Genomic DNA, 19,081 nt, shown 5'->3' on the forward strand with positions numbered 1-19,081 from the left:
GCTACTGGAAGACTGACTTCCAGGCAACTGGGGTGAGAGTCTTAAGCCCACACCCACAGTGACACACCTACTCCAACCAGGTCACACCTATTCCAACCAGGCCACACCTCCAGATGGTGCCACTCCCTGGTCCAAGAATATACAAACCATTACAATAATTTTCTGTTCATTTATATTTTATTTGTATATATGATATCAGGACTGACTATTTTGATATTTTGATGCTCTTTCTTTTTTATTTTATTTCATGTGCATTGGTGTTTGCCTGTATATATGTCTATGTGAGGGTGTTTGTCTCCCCTAGAACAGGAGTTACAGTTTTGAGCTGCCATGTGGTTGCTGAGAATTGAACCCAAGTCCTCTGGAAGAGCAGTCAGTGCCTGTAACAGCTGAACCATTTCTCCAGTCCACTGATGCTGTTCCTTTACCATTTTAGGAAGCCCCTAGTTTCAAGGTTACTGGCCAGAATGAGCTTTTCCTAATGTGTTGGAACTAACCAGCAAGAATCCATAATTATCTCCTTTATCCATTATATTAAATTGGAAACCTGTCTTCCTGGACAGATTAGTCAGCTTACCATAAACTATAATGAAATATCTTAAGCAATTACCTTATAAAGAGAAAAGGGTTATTTGGCCTAAGGTTCTGGAAACCTCAGCCCAAGACTGTGTAGCTTCGTTGTTTCGGCTTTTGAAAGAACAGTACACCCTGGAGCACATAAAGGAACCATGAACTCAGAAACAGAAAGGAGGGGTGAGGCAGAAAGGGAGAGAGACAGGAAAAGATGGAGGAGTTTCCATAATCCCCTTCCCGGACATAAGGGCCTCCCAGAAGGCCCCACCTCTTAAATGTCCATTGACCTCTTGGTGCAACCACCCTGAGAACTAAGTTTTTAATATGTGGATCTCTGTGAAAGCACTACCCATATTATGAGCATAGCACTGGCCTTTAAGGAATTCTTGTGTGTGTGTGTGTGTGTGTGTGTGTGTGTGTGTGTGTAACCATGGCTGTTCTGGAACTCACTTTATAGACAAAGCTGGCCTTAAACTCACAGAGACCCGCCTGCCTCTGCCTCATGGGTGCTGGGACCGAAGGCATGCACCACACAGCTTGCCTGCTCATTCTTCTCCCCACCTTCATCTCACTAAAGTAGAGCTCACAGTTTGCCTGATCAGCTCTTTCACTCCAGCCGATACAGCCAATATGCCATAGTTTCAAAACTGGTTTGAGAGCAATTTGCTCCCTGTCACTCCTCACTTCAGCCCTAGATAAAGCTCAGCCTGGTCCCCCTACTGGAAGTAAATGTTGTCCGATCTTTCTGCCCGTGTCCACTGTAGTTCACAACCTCCATCAACATGTTCTGCCATTGACCTCGGACTCAGTCTGTTTTAAAATATTAATATGCTCTTGCTATTATATTCTTATATCAGAGTGTTCTCCTGCTATTTCCTATATATAAACAGCATTAAGCAGAAAGTGGACTCTGCAATCGGCCTTGCCACTTCCTGAAATGTACTTCATGATTTCAAAGGCGTATTTTGAACCTTTCTAAAACATGAATCTTACTGTCCAGAGCACACTGTCCTTTGATTGGCAGCATTTTTCCCTTTCTTAAGGAAACTGGGGTGGAAAAAAAAAAAACCATGTTGCTCCTTGCAGCTGCCGACAGCTTCTTAGAGTCAATGAAACACAGTACCAACTTATTTAACCTCTGTGAGGCCAGCTCCTCTCCAAAGTACCCACCTCAGAGAGCTTTGTTGTGAGGATTCAAAGATAATATTTATTCAGCACTTAGCAAATGGCCAGCACTTCGGTAGAGACTCAATAAATGTTAGCCATTGTAATTTCCCAACTATATAAACTATAAACCCCTTAAGGGCAGGGATATGCTTTTTTTTTTTTTTCCCTTCTCTCATTCTAGCAGATGGTCTGTTGTGGAAGATAGAAAGAAACTTCCCTTCCTGAAAATATCTCCTCTGTTAGACTGCCAAACAGTCCAAATTTCACCATTAATCACTCCTCTGTGTTAAAGCATTATCTCCAGAAGACCTCTGTTAAAATGCAAATATGTCACTTGGGAAGGTAACACATTAATTCATTAGCATTCATGATCCCATTAGTGCAGATTAGTTTATGAGATTAACTTAGCTGTCACCAGGAAAACCCAGAAAGCCCTGGTGATGGGGCTGGTGAGATGCAGTGATCTAGGGAGAGAAATGAGTGAGGGGTCAGACCTTCCTGAGTTTCTGGCCACCCCTGACCAGCTCCTGCCTTTTGAGCTTTGATCATGGGTGGGATTGTGGCTTTTGTCGGAAGTGAACTAGGATGGACGTCAGTGATGCAACAGAAACATATGTGAACAGGACAGAATAGCAACCACAGGAAGCCAGAAAGGACCAAAGAAGTTATCTAGTCTAGTCTCCCTCTCAAATATCTCTACGAGCAGAACACTGTGAGCTCCCTAAGGTTCCCCATTCCATTGTTGAAATAGTCGTATTAGAGGAGTTTGGTATTGTTTGCCTTTAGTTGTTGTTGTTGTTGTTGTTGTTGTTGTTGTTGTTGTTGTTGTTGTTAAACAAGTGTCACTATGTAGCCCAGGCTGGCCTCAAATCCCTGAATGCTAGTACTACATGTATGTACCACCATATCTAGCAAAATGCCTTTGGTGTGGAACAGGAAGCAGTCTTGTAGTGACTGACCTCTTCTCTCCATCTTTCTCTTAGGGATCTCTTTACTGTTATTTTAAGCTGGGGTTTTGCCATGTAAGCCCAGGCTGGATTTGAGCTTGCAATCTTCCTGCACCAAACTCCAGAATGGTGGGATTAGAGGTATGTGCCACCAACCCTAGAAACGGCAGCCACTTTAAAACTATCTGTAGTGGTTTGAATATGCTTGGCACATGGAGTGGCAATATTAGGAGGTGTTGGTCTTGTTGAAGTGGGTGTGGCCTTGTTGGAGGAAATGTGTCACTGTGAAGGTGGGCTTTGACACCCTCCTCCTAGCTGCCGGGGGACAGATTTCTCCTGACTGCCTTTGGATCAAGATGTATACTCTCAGCTCCTCTAGTGCCTCGTCTACCTGGATGCTGCCATGATGATAATAGACTGAACCTCTGAACTTGTAAGTCAGCCCCAATTAAATGTTGTTCCTTGTAAGAGTTGCCTTGGTCATGGTGTCTCTTCTTAGCAATGGAAACCCTAACTAAGACATTATCCAAATATAACTAGCCCATTTTTGCAGTCTTGGTTGTCTTTTGATTTTTTTTTTCTCTCATGGTAGGGCAAGCGCTAAATTTCCCAGTTTGCTCAATGACTCGTTTTATGGCTTGTTTCCATAGGCAAACTACTGAACCTAGAGGCCCACGGACTTCCTGAAGTTTTGTGTGCAACTTTGCCAGTAGTCTTTGCATGTCTTATCTCAGGTGCTACGGCTCTCCATGGGGTCTAAGTCCTAGAAAAGGTCCCAACCATTGACCTGACAGTGTTTTAATCCCTTCCCTTTGGCAACACTCTAATCTGTAAGGCTGCTCTTCAGAATCTTTTATAGCACTGAACATGGTACTTCTGGGGGCTCTGAGCAGTACTGAGCACAGGAGCCAGACTGCTTTGATTAGCAGCCTAATGAAACCTTTGGAGATCTCAGTGTTTAGCAAACAAAAAATCTCTTTTTCTCAGGGAGCTAAAAAAAAAAAATCCCTGCCCAGGATTAAATATTTGTGTCATTACTAGAACTAAAATAATGTGAGTGAAACAAAAACAAAACAAAACAAAAAGAATTTTCAGGGAAGAAGGATTTATTCTGGCTCATGGTTTCAGGGGGATTTCAGTCCAGTTTGGTAAGGAACGCATGGTGGGCTCATCACAGCAAGAGCATGTGGCAAGGACTCCTCATACGACAGCTGACCTGAAACAGAGGTTTTAAATGTTTTAAATTGTGCATACATGTGCAAGGCTGTGGGGAGGGGGGTATGTGCATGTGAGCAGAGGTGCCTGTGAAGGCCAGAACATTGGATTCCCCTGGAGCTGGAGGCCAGCGTGGGTGTTGAGGTCCCAACTCTGTCCTCTGCAAAAGCAGTACACATTCTTAAAGGCAAAGCTGAGCAGTCTCTCTAACCCCTCAAGCAGAGCTGTGTTCCAGAACCAGGGGCAAGTATAAACTTCAACAGTCTGCCCCTAGTGCTTTCCCATCCACCTGTTAGGTCCTACCTGCTACCAGACCCACATCGTTTAAAAGAATGACACCTGGGAGGGGCTAAGCATTCACATTTTTAACATGAGCTGGAGAACACAGGACATTTCCCACTGAAACAAAAGCTTACTCACAAATATGAATCTTGGTGCCTATTCTCCTCAGCTTACCAGTTGAAGAACACTTCAGCTATCACAAAGGGAGCTAGTGGATGTCCCTGGTGGGAACCCATCTAGTTAGGCTGCCTTGTAGGATAACAGGGGAGCTGTGTGAATAAGCACAGCCCTCAAGTTCTGTCCTGTGTCTCCATTTGTCTGGTTCTGTTCAACTGGAAAGCAGTGATTAATTCACAGAGCCATATTAGAGGACCCAGGGCAGGGGAGAGGCTATGCTTACAGAAAGCCATTCTTGAGGCAGGGAGCTTTCTAAAATGAAATTTGTGGAACTACCAGCGTTAATGAAGAACAGTGTCACAAATTCAGATGTTTTCTAAAGTACTAGCTATGATTTGATATGAAAAAGATATGGCTCAAGAAAGCAGATTTCTCTCTGTCTCTGCATATGTGTGCCTCAAGTAGCACAAAAGCATGATACATATTAAGTGTAGTTTAAACCTATAGGCTATAATTGGTAAATGACAGTAACCTATAATATGTGGCAAAACACAGGTACATCACTGGGGTCCTTTTGTAACCAGTATCTTCCATATGGCATTGTAGCTGATTCAATGTAATAAATACTGTTTTCTCTAACTATTGCAGACATTGTTTTAGGTTTTGGGTTTTAAGGGCTATTAAGAAAATTCAACTAAGTTCTGTGACAGTCACATGAGATGCTCTGGTTCCCCCACCCCTCAAGAGTCTCTGGACAAGTATGTTTGAGAAATGCTATATACCCATTTTAGAGCTTCAAAATGCACATTGCCATATCAAAGGCTCTGAGACGGCCTGCTATAAAGAAGCCTGTTAATGTCATTCAAGGCTTCCAAGATGTGTTTATCTACTGGTCGCCATCCTCCTCTCTCCATCCTTTAATATACCATAGTAACAGCTTTGGAGTATGCATCTTTCAGCCACAACACCCCCCTCCTATCTCATACCTGAGTACACAAATGCCCCAAAGCTTTCAAGATTCTGCGCAAATGAGACGGGGGGGGGGTGAATTTTGTTGAAGGAGCACTTGAATGAGGCTCATGAGACAAGGAGAAAGACAGGGAGAAGGGGCCTCAAAATGGATTTGGGAGCAAGAGAAAGACCAGATCCCTCTACCTCACAGTTTGCTGCTGACCAGCCCCCATAGATGTCATGCTTTTGGTCCTGAGCCAACAATGAACAGCAAAGCAGAATAGTTTTGCCCGGGCATGGGCCCTGCAGGGCCATTTGTGGTCATTGGTTTCTCAGCTGGGGCCTTTCCACTTTCATTCCCCGCACTGCTGATCGCCATCTCCTTCCCCGAGTCTCTGGCACATTTTCAATTTCTCAGTCTACTAGTTGATCCATTTCATTTGGGTCTTGTTCTTTCCTTTTTCCTTTCAGGGAGACTCAGGAGACCTCTGAGTTCACTGCTGCCAACTAGAAGCCAGAAAGGATGGGGTGAGAAAAAAGACAAGGAGAAAGGGCAAGGCCTTTTTTTTTTTTTTTTTTTTTTTTTTGCAGGGCTTGGGGCTGGTCCCTTGAGGCCTCTGAGCAAGAATGATCTCTTCTGTGGCTATCATCAGGATTTGAGGGAGTGTCACCAACACTTCTTGAGGTAAAGAAATCTCCGACCTGTCTCCAAGAAGATATAGTACTGGAGAAGCCACTCACAAAGGACAGGGGTGATCATTCCCAGAAGATATCAGGCAGAAAGAGTCCAGCTAAGAGCTGCTGTAGTTGAGAGAGAGAGAGAGAGAGAGAGAGAGAGAGAGAGAGAGAGAGAGAGAGAGAGAGAGAGAGAGAGAGAGAGAGAGAGAGAGAGAGAGAGAGAGAGGAGACAGAGACAGAGAGAGACAGACATACACAACAACAGAGAGACAGAGAATATGCAGAGAATATGTAATCATGCCTGTATATGAAAGTAAATCAGTAAGGCTTTTTGATGTTTCTTGACTAAGGCGGTCTAAGGGGACACAAGGACCTTTGCAGAGGTGTATCAGGATCACAGATGTGACTTGTCACTGGGGAGAAGGAATTCAATTTCTGTAGTGCAGTAGCTATTTCCCCATCAATGAAATGAATGAGCCACAAGGAGATGAGACAGCCTCATTTTTTTCTATTCAGGGTGCAAATATGGAGGGGAGGATGTACACATGTATGAACAGTGGCCTCTGAAGACTGAACCCACCACCTCCTCCCCTTGCCAACAGCCAGGCGGCTTTGGTGGTACTGATAAAAAGCCTCTAGGATTTGATCACGACGTTCAAATGCCTCTAATACCAGTGACTCAACGTCCTTGCTAGGCAGTTTATTCTGTCACCTAACTGCATTAAGGTTAGGAAATGGGCTCCCACTGTACACTAGATTCTTCTATTTTTAGATATGAAAAGCCTGGGCTCACTGTGTTCTCTTTCTTTCTCTTTCTCTCTCCTTTGTGTTTCCCCCTCCCCTTCCTTTCTGCCTCTTCCCTCCCCCCTCCCACACTGAGGCCTGCAATAGGAGGAGTCCCATATTCCTACACAGACACGCAGAGTTTTCTTTGCAGCTTCAAAATACCCTGGTTATCTTGCAATTCCAATAGCACAATGCTCCCTCCTGCTGCAGGACCAAGAGTTCTTCTTAAACATACTTACATAGAAGAGAAAAAAAAACATACTTACATAGACTTTAGCTTGGCCTATCACAGTAGGACCTTCTAGCCTTTCAGTTACATTCTCTATGCTCCATTGAAAAGATTCCCCACTACCTAGATATGGGAGAATTGATAGCAGCTCTCCCTTGCCACCTTCAGCTTCTCTTGATAACATCTTTAGGAAGGTCAGGATTAGAATTTGGTGCAATAGAAAAGTCCACGCCCATTGTACTTCTTTCGACCCTGGGCAGCCTGGCCAGGGGTGTAGTGTAATTACATGGCTGAAGATACTGAGACTTAGAAAATGCATCCCAATAATGTGACTCAGAAAGCATGGTCTCGGCTTTACTAGTTTTCCTGAAACGCTGCAGACTATGATAGAGGCTTTATACTCTGAAAAGAAAAGGCACAAATTAACAAACTTCCCAGTGATTTTTAGTCCCACTTAACCAACAAATATTCCTTGAGTCCTTCTTAGGTACCAGGCCCTGCTCTAGATGTTGGCAACACAGTGGCCTTAGGACAAACAAATACAATAGCAGCTTATGTTTAAAACGAAACAAGGACCAGACCAGCAAGATGGCTCAGTGTGTCAAGTCATTTCAGATCTGAGGACCTGAGTTTGAATTCCATGTAGAGGAAGGGGAGAAGTGACTTGTATGAAAGCACTTGCATGAACACACACACACACACACACACACACACATACTTTAAATGTAATAAAATAAAAGTAAACAAATAACTGAAGATGTAGTGCCTACCTAACATACAAGAGGACTTAGTCTCAATCACCAGTACTGCAAAAAACAAAAGTAAACACATCATAGTCACCATTATAATGCATGATAGTAAGAGGGAACTACATCACCCACACCAGTCAGGAAAAAGGCTTCTCTAGCTCTGCATAGCCTCAACTACACAATAAATTCTAGGGATGCCTGATGGATATGTGTCAAAAAAAAAACCCTATTTAGATATTGATAATAATAATGATGATGACAAAATTAATTTCTTAAAAATTGTAAAGGCTGCGCGACAGGGCTTTAACCATTACATTTGCAACACTGGATTCACTTTAGAGAAAATGAGGGTCACATCCCTACTTAGAGGATTCATACTGTTCTGGAAATCAGAGATGAGTTGATCACTGTAAGAAGAAATCTGTTCAGGATTTTTCCAGATAAGCTGACTGGACAACCCTTTTGGCTATCATATCTAGTACTTGGCAAAACACATTGAGGTTTTTCCAGTCAAATCAAATTTTTAAAAATGGCTTATGAGTTGTAAAATTGGTGCTGTTATAGCTCCAGCTAGAGACTATGTAGTAGAGGGCAGAACACGATGCAGGGTGGGGCTGTGGCTTGGTGGGGTTCAGGAAGACTGCTTTGAGCTTGATGCAGTCAGCTGGAGAAACTGCTGTCAGTTTCTGAATAAGCAAATGCAAGGAGGGAAAGAAAAGGAGAATTCCCCTTATCTCTCAATAACCGCAATTCCTCCTGCTGAGAACGTGAGCGCTCCTCTAGTGTAAGATGCCTGTGCTCCTGAGCCCAAAACCTAGCTCTGACCATTACTAGCTCTGGACTTGGACAAATTATTGAAGTGCTCTATGCTGCCCTTTCCTCACAAGTTAATGATTGTGAAGTACTTAGAATAGTGCTTGATAATTATTTAGTACTCAAAAACCTTTTGTTATCATTATCCAATGAAGAAACTGATTATAGTTGTATTCAGATTATTTGGGGTAAGGTTTGATCATTTAGGGGGTGAAGAAGCTATATTACCTGGGGCCAGGACATAGTGTATATAAAGTAATATGTGACCTCTGGCCAATAGTCTTTTTTTTTTCTTTTTAAGAGATTTATGTATTATGTATACAGTGTTCTGCCTGAATGTGTGCTTGCAGGCCAGAAGAGGGCACCAGATCACATTATAGATCATTGTGAGCCACCCTGTGGTTGCGGGAATTGAACTCAGGACCTTTGGAAGAGCATCTAGTGCTCTTAACCTCCGAGCCATCTCTCCAGCCCCCCACCCCCAATAATCTTTCAATTAGCCTCCTATCAGCACCCCAAACCCCCACTACTCATTAGTTGCAATCTGGAGAGTCATACATTTTAATTGAACTAGAATATGCTCTTATCTCACAATAACAAGGTTGAAAAAGGTCTTTAGTCATTATACCTCAGAATAAAGCAGCACTTTGAAGGAATGGATGCAGGAGAACATGTTAACTTTCTACTATTGTGTAACAAATGTCCATATTCAGTGACAACAAACCCTTACCTTACATTTCTGTGGGTCAGAAATGTTGAGAGCAGCTTATTTGGGTAGTTCTGGGGAAAAAAAGTCCCTCATAAAGTTGCCCTCGCGCCGTGGGTAAGGTCTATAAGTATATAGACACCAGTTGGAATGATTGGCCTGCCTTCAAGCTCGCTCATGTGGTTGTTGGCAAGCTTTGCTTTCTCACAGGCGGGTAGACTGAGGTTTTCCATGCTTTGCTCTGCCACATGGGTCGCTCTGCTATGATGCTCACAACGTGGCAGTATGCTTCCTGTGCTATGACTGATTAGTGGGATCGGAGAAAGGGAAAGACTGCACAAACAAGCCTAAGCTAGCCAAAAGCAGAAGCCATAGTCTTTTTTATCACCTTATTCAGGAGTTACTGCTCATCACTTGCATTATTCTATACAGTAAAAGTAAGTCTCCAATATGTGTGTGTGTGGGGGGGGGTTGGCATCTTTATTTTTAAAAAGTCAAAAACATTTGTCTATGTTTCTTTAGGGGTTTCTCTGAGTCCTCTATATACAACCCTTAAAATCAGATACATCAGAAAGATGTCACAGTAGGTAAAAGGGGTCTGCTGCCAAGCATACGGACTAATTCGTTCCCACTCATTCATGGAGTATAAGGAGAGACACAGTTCCAGAGAGTTGTCTTCTGACCTCCACATATCTGCATGCATGCATATATGCACATACTCACTCAAAAACTAAATAAAATGTAATTTAAAAAAAGACTTTCAAAAACTCGTATACCTATAGGACATGAAGGTGAACATGAGACTCTAGAGGAATCAATGAGAGGTGAACTAAGGAACAGGACTTTGTGATGAGGGGAGATAAATATATGCAGTCAAACTATTTGATATAGTTGTATAAAAACAACCGGGAAACCTATCACGGTGTACAATGACTATGCAGTGATAAAAATAATTGTACTTACAAAAGCATATTCTTGCCAGGGGTGGTGGCACATGCCTTTAATCCTAAAAGTCATGGTCCAGAGACAGAAACAGACAGCTCTCTGTGAGCCTGAGGCTAGCCTGCTCTGCATACTGAGTTCCAGGTCAGTCAGATCTACATAGTGTAGCCTCCCCCTCTCTTAAAATAAAAAGCATGTTCTTTCAATCCTCATTTCAAATGAGTCTCCAGGCCCAGGTCACCCATACTAGGAGGGGATGTGCAAAGGTGTATATGACACATAGTAGGGATTGTTTGTGTCCCTTTCAGTTGCTGCCAACCACAAATAGATAAGTAGTAAGGATAGGGGATTTAAAAGGGGACAGAGAACAGGCTTGGTGGTGGCAGCACACATCTTTAATCCTAACACTTGGGAGTCAGAGGAGGGCAAATCTCTGAGTTCGAGGCCAGCCTGCTCTATAGATAGAGTTCAAGACAGCCAGGGCTACAGGAAAAAAAAACAAAAAACAAAAAAACAAAAAACGGTCTCAAAAAACCAAATTGGTATAGGGATAGCAGCTAATAACGTAGAAATTTAGAATAAATCTGTCTAATTGGGGCCAGCATAATTGGTTACCAGACTTAGTAGTAGCCAAAGAAATTGGGTCTCAACAGGGCAGAATGGTTCTAAAAGGTGAGAAGGGTGGTATCTGGAAGATGTTTAACTACTACTAGGATTGTGCGATGTCCTGAAACCCTCCCTGGGTCCTAGCCCAAGTTCATCATACGAGGTATTACTTATATTTCCCAAAAGGCCTAGTCCTCTAGGCGTGGCTAAGGAAATAGGCAGGAGGGGAGATGAGGCTTAGGAGGCCGAGGAGCAGCAGGAACAGGTAAGAGGACTGGAGGTTCAGCAGCTGCTCTTGTTAGCTTCATGCAAGGGGCTGAAACAGGATGGTATGTCATTTCTGCTGAGTTAGCCTTGGCCATTCCATTAACTCCAAGCCACTGTTTACAGAGTGTCAAGTTCCCCTAACTAGAATGAAAGACTATGCATGCTGGTGTAGGCCCCATCATTCTACAAACTGTCGACTGGCGCTTGCTTTCTGCTTTTAAGTCCTGCCCATGTTCTCATAATGGCTCTACTACTTGCTGATCCTGTGGCATAGGATAAGTTGCTTTCTGTTTCAGTGCCTTCATTTCCTCATCTGTAAAATGGATATAATCTCTGGCTTACAAGCTTGTGAGACAAACCAGTGGACCAATGAGGATAAAGAAACAATGAAGACATAACCCACCTCTGACTTGGGTCTCTGTCACTTCTCAAACTAATCAGAATCTCCAGAATCAATCCATCTCTCTCTCTCTCTCTCTCTCTCTCTCTCTCTCTCTCTCTCTCTCTCTGTGTGTGTGTGTGTGTGTGTGTGTGTGTGTGTGTGTGTGTGCTTTTTTGCTGAGGCTCTACCAATATTTATACTCAGTAGGGAATTGGGCACTCTAATGATCTTCAGTTTATTTAAGAAGGCAATGCGGCTCAGAGAGGTAGGAACACACAGCTAATAAATAACAGAGTTGGGAACCTAACCGAGCTCTATCACAATCTCAAATCTATCCTTGTTCTTTTTTACTCAACAGTCAATTAGCTCTCAACATGATTTCAAAATGGCATGGGGCAGACAACTGTGCTAGAGGTTAGCTAACAGAAGTGAACGGCTTTGTGATCTGGATCCTGTAACCTTTTAAGAGAGTCTTACAGATTTAACCCTACAGTGAAGTTTCTACTCAACCTCCATGAGGCAGAAGTAGAGATTCTAACTTGTATGATGGCATTCTCATCCCCAACACACACACACACACACACACATACACACACACACACACACAGAGAGAGAGACAGAGACAGAGACAGAGAGACAGAGAGAGACAGAGAGAGAGACAGAGAGAGACAGAGACAGAGAGACACACAGAGAGACAGACACAGACAGACAGACACAGACAGACAGACACAGAAAGAGGGAGACAGAATTTTCTGACACATGACCAATTTCTGAAGCCAAGCACTGGGAGCTAGTGCAGCTGTCACTATCTGAGTGTCCTTCCGAAATACTAAGCTCCATGAGCAAATTCTTCTTCCCAAAGATGTAGTTACAGCTAGTTCCCTTTCCTGTTACCATGGAATTTCAAGTCCTGCATCATGAAGTGGTATCTGTCCTGGTCTCAAAGCTCAGGACATCTTCTCCTTCATTTACAAAAGGCTTTGAGAAAGGAAAAGCCTGGAATCCCTGCAGTTTGAGGCAAAGAATTAGATAAGGAAAATTCCAGAATTGAGGGCTTGCTTGGAAAGAAGGGGGCGGAGAATAAAGGGGCAGAGCAAAGAAAGACTAAAAGGCACAAGGACAAAAGATAAGGAAAATGCAAGAGGAAATTGAAGAAGAGGAATTAGAGAATCATCAAGGAATGGAGGAGACTTAAGGATGGTAAACACAAAGAGCCAAACGGAGAGCAATACTAAAACAATGTCTGCCAGAACTGTCGTACGGGAAGAGCTTGGGGGTCAACAATATTATTGGTAGCAGGGTTATGCAGTTTGTCTGAAATCTCTCCCTGCATGCATGGTTTATACTTAGGTTGCATATTCCTTGGAAGAAGCTTGCCTGAGGCCAGGTGATGCTGGGGATTAACAGAGAAAGGCCAATTAATTCCTCTGCAAGCCACCTTTTGGCACCATTGCTACTAATGAACGGCATGTACAAAGTGCTTGCTCTGTGCCAGGAAAGAGAAGGTAAAAGATCAAACACCAGAAAGTAAAGAAAGGGAAAAGAACTGGGTGAAAGCTGCAGTAAGTTACTGCTCAGGTAGGAGTTGTTGTGGGTGCTCCGTGTTCCATAGCCCAAAGAGGACAGACGAGAAGCAAGGTCCTATATGAAAAACTCCAAGAAGAAAATAGGTGTGTATGCCAGAATCTTACTTTAGAGAAGCCCACCTCCATCAGTAATCAGGAAAATCCCTGAATCTAGGGTAGAAAACACCAAATGCATCTGTGGGGTGTGTGTGTATGGTGTGTGTACCTGTGTGTATTTCTGTGTGTGTATGGTGTGTGTATCTGTGTGTATTTCTGTGTGTGTATGGTGTGTGTATCTGTGTGTATCTCTGTGTGTGTCTGTATGTATCTCTCTGTGTGTGTATGATGTGTATATGTGTGTGTGTCTCTGAGTGTGTGTCTGTATGGTGTGTGTATGTGTGTGTATCTCTGTGTGTGTGTATGATGTGTGTATGTGTGTGTATCTCTGTGTATGTGTATGATGTGTGTGTGTATTCTTATTGGTAGCAGGGTTATGAAGCCTCATGTGTGTCTATTCATAAAGAGAGGAGCATTGTTCTCTCCTGAGGTACAAATGCATTACAGATACGTGGATGACACATACAGTGTGCATTGGGGTGGGGTGGGGTATGTTCTGGTATGTGTAGGTCTTCACAAATTCGACGGAATAAGGCTCTAACTGGAAGATGCAATTTTTTGTTGTTGTTGTTTTCTGTGGCTTCCTTTTCCACTGCCAGAGCGTGAGTCTGCTCTGCTGTTTCCTCAACAACATCCAAAGGAGGAAGCAATCATTGGTTTGAGAATAATCCCTGAGCCAATGAAATGGCAGCTCAGCTATTGTTTCCAGATGCCCAAAGGAGACTGGTCTATAAGATGAAGCAAACTGTGTCGAGCAGAATATTTGAGAATGGACAGAGAACTCAGCTTTCTAGTGAATGAAGGGTTTTTCACTTTGACTCATTGATGAAATCCTTTCCAAAATATGAAGCCTCCATTCTTGCCTTAGAATGGGAGGCCCCATGAAATAGATTCTGTCTTTGTTATTTAAGGACTTTGCTTTCTAAATATCTGCTTTAGTGGTAAGGATCCAAGAAAGGTGGTAGCAGGCAGAACAAATAATAAATTCTAGGAACCAGCTAATATATATGGTCTCCATTCCCAGTGAAGCCAGTTAATACATATAGTCTCCATTCACAGTGAAGCCAGCTAATACATATGGTCTCCATTCCCAGTGAAGCCACTATTAGCAGGTGACTTTGGACAATGCCTTACTCTTTCTGAACCTTGACTTCCTCTAGTGGAAGGTGGAGTTTTGCAATGTTTTTTATACAACATGGAAAACATGCACTGAACCCAGACGGTCTCTTGAAATACTCCTTTGAGCATGCTATTTCATTATTCTTTGCCTTTTGCTTCAAACAGCAGAGTGAAGAAATGCATATAGTCAATTGATAAATAAGAGAGATTGGAACTTTTGTTGGCTGAAATTTTACTGTGGGACTCATTTCCTCATGGTTTGTGAACCCTAAAGACATACTGCCTCCACCTAAACCTTTCAGTCCTTATATCCCAGTATAGTTGCAAATGACCTCGCCGACACATAGTCATGTTCAATAAAAGTGCCAGTGCCGATGTCATTGTCTCTGTCACTCCACCAGTGGGCCAAATCTCAGCCTCAGACAGGAGCCTCACTTTGACATCTCTGGACTCTTACGGAATGTAGCTTTTGGCGGTTACAGAATAAATGGTATCTGCTGGGGCTGGTATTCTTCTTCTGAGAAAAGAGTAGATGTGAGTGCAAGCTTTCCAGTTCCATTGCAGTTGCTGGAGTTGTGAGCTAGAGGGAAGTTAAGCATGAAAACATTTGATCAGTGCGTAGAGGAGTGCTGGACAATCCCAAGTCAGGTCATGTGAAAGAGGCCACCAACTTTTGAACAAATATAGGAAAAGGAAACAGCGAAACGCTGAAGAAGGTAGTAGTCTAGTCCTGATTTCATCTACTGGTCATTTCTCATGTGTCCATTGACTGGAGTAATTTCATCTGATCAGGCTGAGGGTTTTGGCTATAGGAATAACTTGTACATATGTACGCAAGCGCACGCGCGCACACACAACACACACACACACACACACACACACACACACACACACACACCACCTATGGTAGGATTCCCATTTTAGGTGACTTCTGAGAGTCTGGGCCTTAATGATAGAGCGGAAAGGCAGCCAGATGGAGTCTAGCCATGGCCTGGTGCAGAAGAGTAGGCAGCAGTAGTATTCTTGAGGATTCTTGAGGCACAAGGTATTGGCCTTTCTCCAGGGAATACCATTGGGGCTCCCTGAAATGGGAAGCACTAACTGGGTGCCCTAAGCTAGTTATGATCATGGTTTGGTGATGCTGCAGAGACAGCTGTGAGGCACCTACTACCGACAGAATTGTGGGCAGAGGCCAGCCAGGCAACCAACCCACCCAGGATGGGACTGTCATATAGAAATATTCCCATCTGCATAGTTCTAGAGAAGCAAGTCTGGGTAATGATAAACTATGAATTTTATGCATGAGCTGAACATTGAAAAACTTCAGCCCCAAGCTCCCGGCTTGCATCTGAGCCAAATCCCACTCGCACAGCATTTAATCAGCTTCCTGACAGATCCCAGTAAAAGGGAGATGAATTTACGAGATTGATTAGCTAATCCCCAAGTGCTGTGCTTACTCCGTGATCCAAGAGCACCAGGCTGAGGCCTCTAGACTTTCTGCTGCACAGCTGCTCCAATAGCAGGTGGGCCTAGGGACCGCCCCCTAGAGAGGCAGGCTGAGCTAATGTGTTCTTGTTCTCAGGCTTGCTCTCCAGCTCAAGATGCTCTCCAACCTCGGATGCATCTGGGCCTTTGGAGTTAGTCTCATCTTTGCCCTCCACTCCTTATGTGGTCCCTGCCAATTTATTACTCATCCCCACCTTGTGCCAAAGATGCCTTGTCCTTGTCTCTACCAGTGTAAAGCGTGTCAGCTTTCAAGGTCTGCTTAGAGCCTCTCCTCCTCCAGGAAGCTTTCCCTGATTATGAAAGTCTATTGAGCATTCCCTTCTCCTGTTTCTATTTGTCCCAATCTCCGATAATCACAGACCATGGCTCGAATTGAACAAGAAGGTACCTAGTTCTATCCAACCATCTCTGTGAATGTTGGCTTTATTTCATCACAAAGGCAACATGTCCGTCATAACAAGTCAAAAAGTACAGAAAGGTTTTAAGAAGCAATTAATCTCTCCCTTGACTCCTCACAGGTCAAGTCATCTCAGAAAACCAATATTCTCAGAATCAGTGTTCTGTCTCTACTCAAACAGACACGTACACACATGTAAACCTCTCCGTGTCACTGTTAAAAATATTGAAGCTCAGAAAGGGACATAATTTTTCCAAGATCACACAACTGGCCAGGAGGTGAGGTGAAAATAGAACCCTGGTGCCCAGGCTCCCAGTTCGTAGCCTGGTACAGTTGTGACTTAGATGCTTCCTGAGAACCTTCTGTCCCCAAGTGAACTGTAAGCTCAACCATGGGGGGGGGGGGTGGCGGGAAGAACCCATGTGTTCTCCTTTGCATTTCTCACAACACCTAGCCCAGTTTTGAGCATCTGGTCCAGGCTGTTTACTAAATGTTTGTCTCCTCGTTTTAACTTCTCTTTGAAACAAGGTACAGTATAAATAAAGAAAAAGAAAATGTTTGATTCAGTGCCTGGCTTCACTAGACTGTAAAGCCTAGCCACGCAATCATACAGAAATTGATTGTTAAGATGGCTAAGGTAAAAAAAAAAAATGCAGCTGAAGTCTTAAGTGATTGGTAGCTTTGTACAGATATCTGAAGGCAGAGCCAAAAAAAAAAGAGCTTGAATGGGTGAGAGATGTCTGCTCTGTGCTGTGCTAACAGAGCCATGAGCCTGCCTTAGGGTGTGGTCAGAACTGTTCTGGAAATGGGATTGAGGGCCTTGGGTACCACAGCAGCTCTTAAGCCTTCCACACTGCAAGACTAATGGCCAAGTCAGCTGCTGTAGTCTGTCCCCCTCCTCACAAAATGCTGCTGAAGCCTCCCCTGGCTACAGCCAAGGGCTTAAGGTTCCTCTCGCTTTCTGAGAACTTGCTTTATGACCACGATGTTCCTTTGTGGCATAATGGTGCTGAGACTTGTATAGATTGATTTGATGTATTTGTTTCTTGATAATCAGTCGTGAGGGGAGAGGAGACTGGGCTGGAATGAAGGCCATTACCTCTACCCACAGGGATTGTCTTCCTGCCTCAGTGCAGTCTCTGGCCACATCAGCTGCTAGGGAGGCAGAACCCTTGGGAAAAATCATAAACACTAATTGAATTTTTGAACTGCAACAAAAGTTTGTAATTATCTAACAATATTATTAATGCCTCCTATTTAAATAGCATTTCATAGTTTATGAAATGACTATATGTGACTCATTCTTTTGATTTTACGTGTAGATTCCTTTGTTTATTTAAAAAAAAAGATCTTGCCAACTGGAGAGTAGATGGTTGATAATTTCTTACATGTGAAAATGGCATTGTGGTTACTGTTCTTGTATTAGGAGGTAAATTATCAAATATTTAGAGAATGACGTGTCATTGATTTTGGAAACCTTAAAATGTTATAGCATTTAAATAGCATAACTAGGGCCAGAAGAATATGGAGTTGTTGCTTAATGAGTTGGTTTCTGGAGATAGCTTACCATTGTTTTTGTTTTTTGTTGTTGTTGTTTTAAAAAAACTAATGACGCTATCTATTCACTGAAAAAGTTACAGTGGAAAATGTCATATTACCACAATTATATGAGAAGGAAGAGACAGGCATAGGGAACAAAACTGGCAAAAGTCTTGGTAAATGTTGAGTCTAGGTGACGAATATAAAAGAAATTACTAAAGTGATCAAAGTACCTTGTATACTTATATGAAAGTTGTCTATATAAAACTCAGTACTGGTCTTAAGTCTAAATTTAGGTGCTCTGTATATTTAAATATATGTATCATCATAAATGGACAGAATCAACGAAACTCTTAATGTGAGCAGGCTTGTAAAGAAATGAACACGTAGCTTTCTGTAGCTAACCCAGGTCGTACTAAAGATGAGTCATGTGTCCCAAAAGCACCTGGAAGATTGGAGCACAGTGATGAAGAGGAGGCCATCTCTGAGTCATTGTGTGCCTGTGCATTCCTGGTTCATTGACAGGTAAGATGGCAGAGCTGTACCAGTTGTCTACTGTGGCTGATTGGAGTGAGCGATGGGCAAATTCTGAGGTTACAGCTACCACAGCTCATCATTAGGGTTATCTCATTGGTTCTGAATTATTCAACGGGAAGATACATTTTGGTCCCATGCCCCCTACAGGTCATGGTGGTACTTGTCAGTCATCCATGAACGACTGGAGAATGGAAACGTGACTGACATTTTCATCAGCTCATTTACATTAGCTTTCTACCATCCAGCTCAGAGTTTCACATTTCACTGCATATCTGGGAGGTGGGACTCAGCAGGGCTCTCAAAAATTGACCTGTCATGGCAATGACGGTAGTGGTAAATAGTCCCAGCTTTGTGAAAAGGAGACATCAGTAGAAAGAACCAGTCACTTGGCCTTATTTCTATATGATCTATTGGTCACTTGAGGTTTTGCTCATGGGGAAGTAGGAAGAACCTAACAAGGCAGTAGCACCTTCCAGATTACCCAAAGAAAGAGTCACCCATCTTCCTGCTAGCAGGGTGTGAGGCTTAGTTCAGAGCTCAACAAATAGAGCCATTAGGTTGCAGGCCAGCTCTCCCAACCACACAATGAATGGTACTTTGTGGGGGATCACTTTGTCCCTGCCTTTACTTTGCTACACCCTCCCAGCTTCAGCCCCACCAGACAGGCAAGCTCTAGGCCATCCCAGTGCAGGAGGAAAAGGGACAGGGACATAATTTGCATTTTCCCTTGGCAAGCCTTTGCCTAGTGTCTACATCCATCACTATAAAGGATAAATGCCACCAAGAGAATGGAGAGAGAGGGAGAGCAAACGAGAGAGAGAGAGAGAGAGAGAGAGAGAGAGAGAGAGAGAGAGAGAGAGAGAGCAAATATAGAGAGTGAGCTAGATTGAA

The sequence above is a fragment of the Mus pahari genome, chromosome X (genome assembly GCF_900095145.1).
Source record: "Mus pahari chromosome X, PAHARI_EIJ_v1.1, whole genome shotgun sequence".
Taxonomy (NCBI): domain Eukaryota; kingdom Metazoa; phylum Chordata; class Mammalia; order Rodentia; family Muridae; genus Mus; species Mus pahari.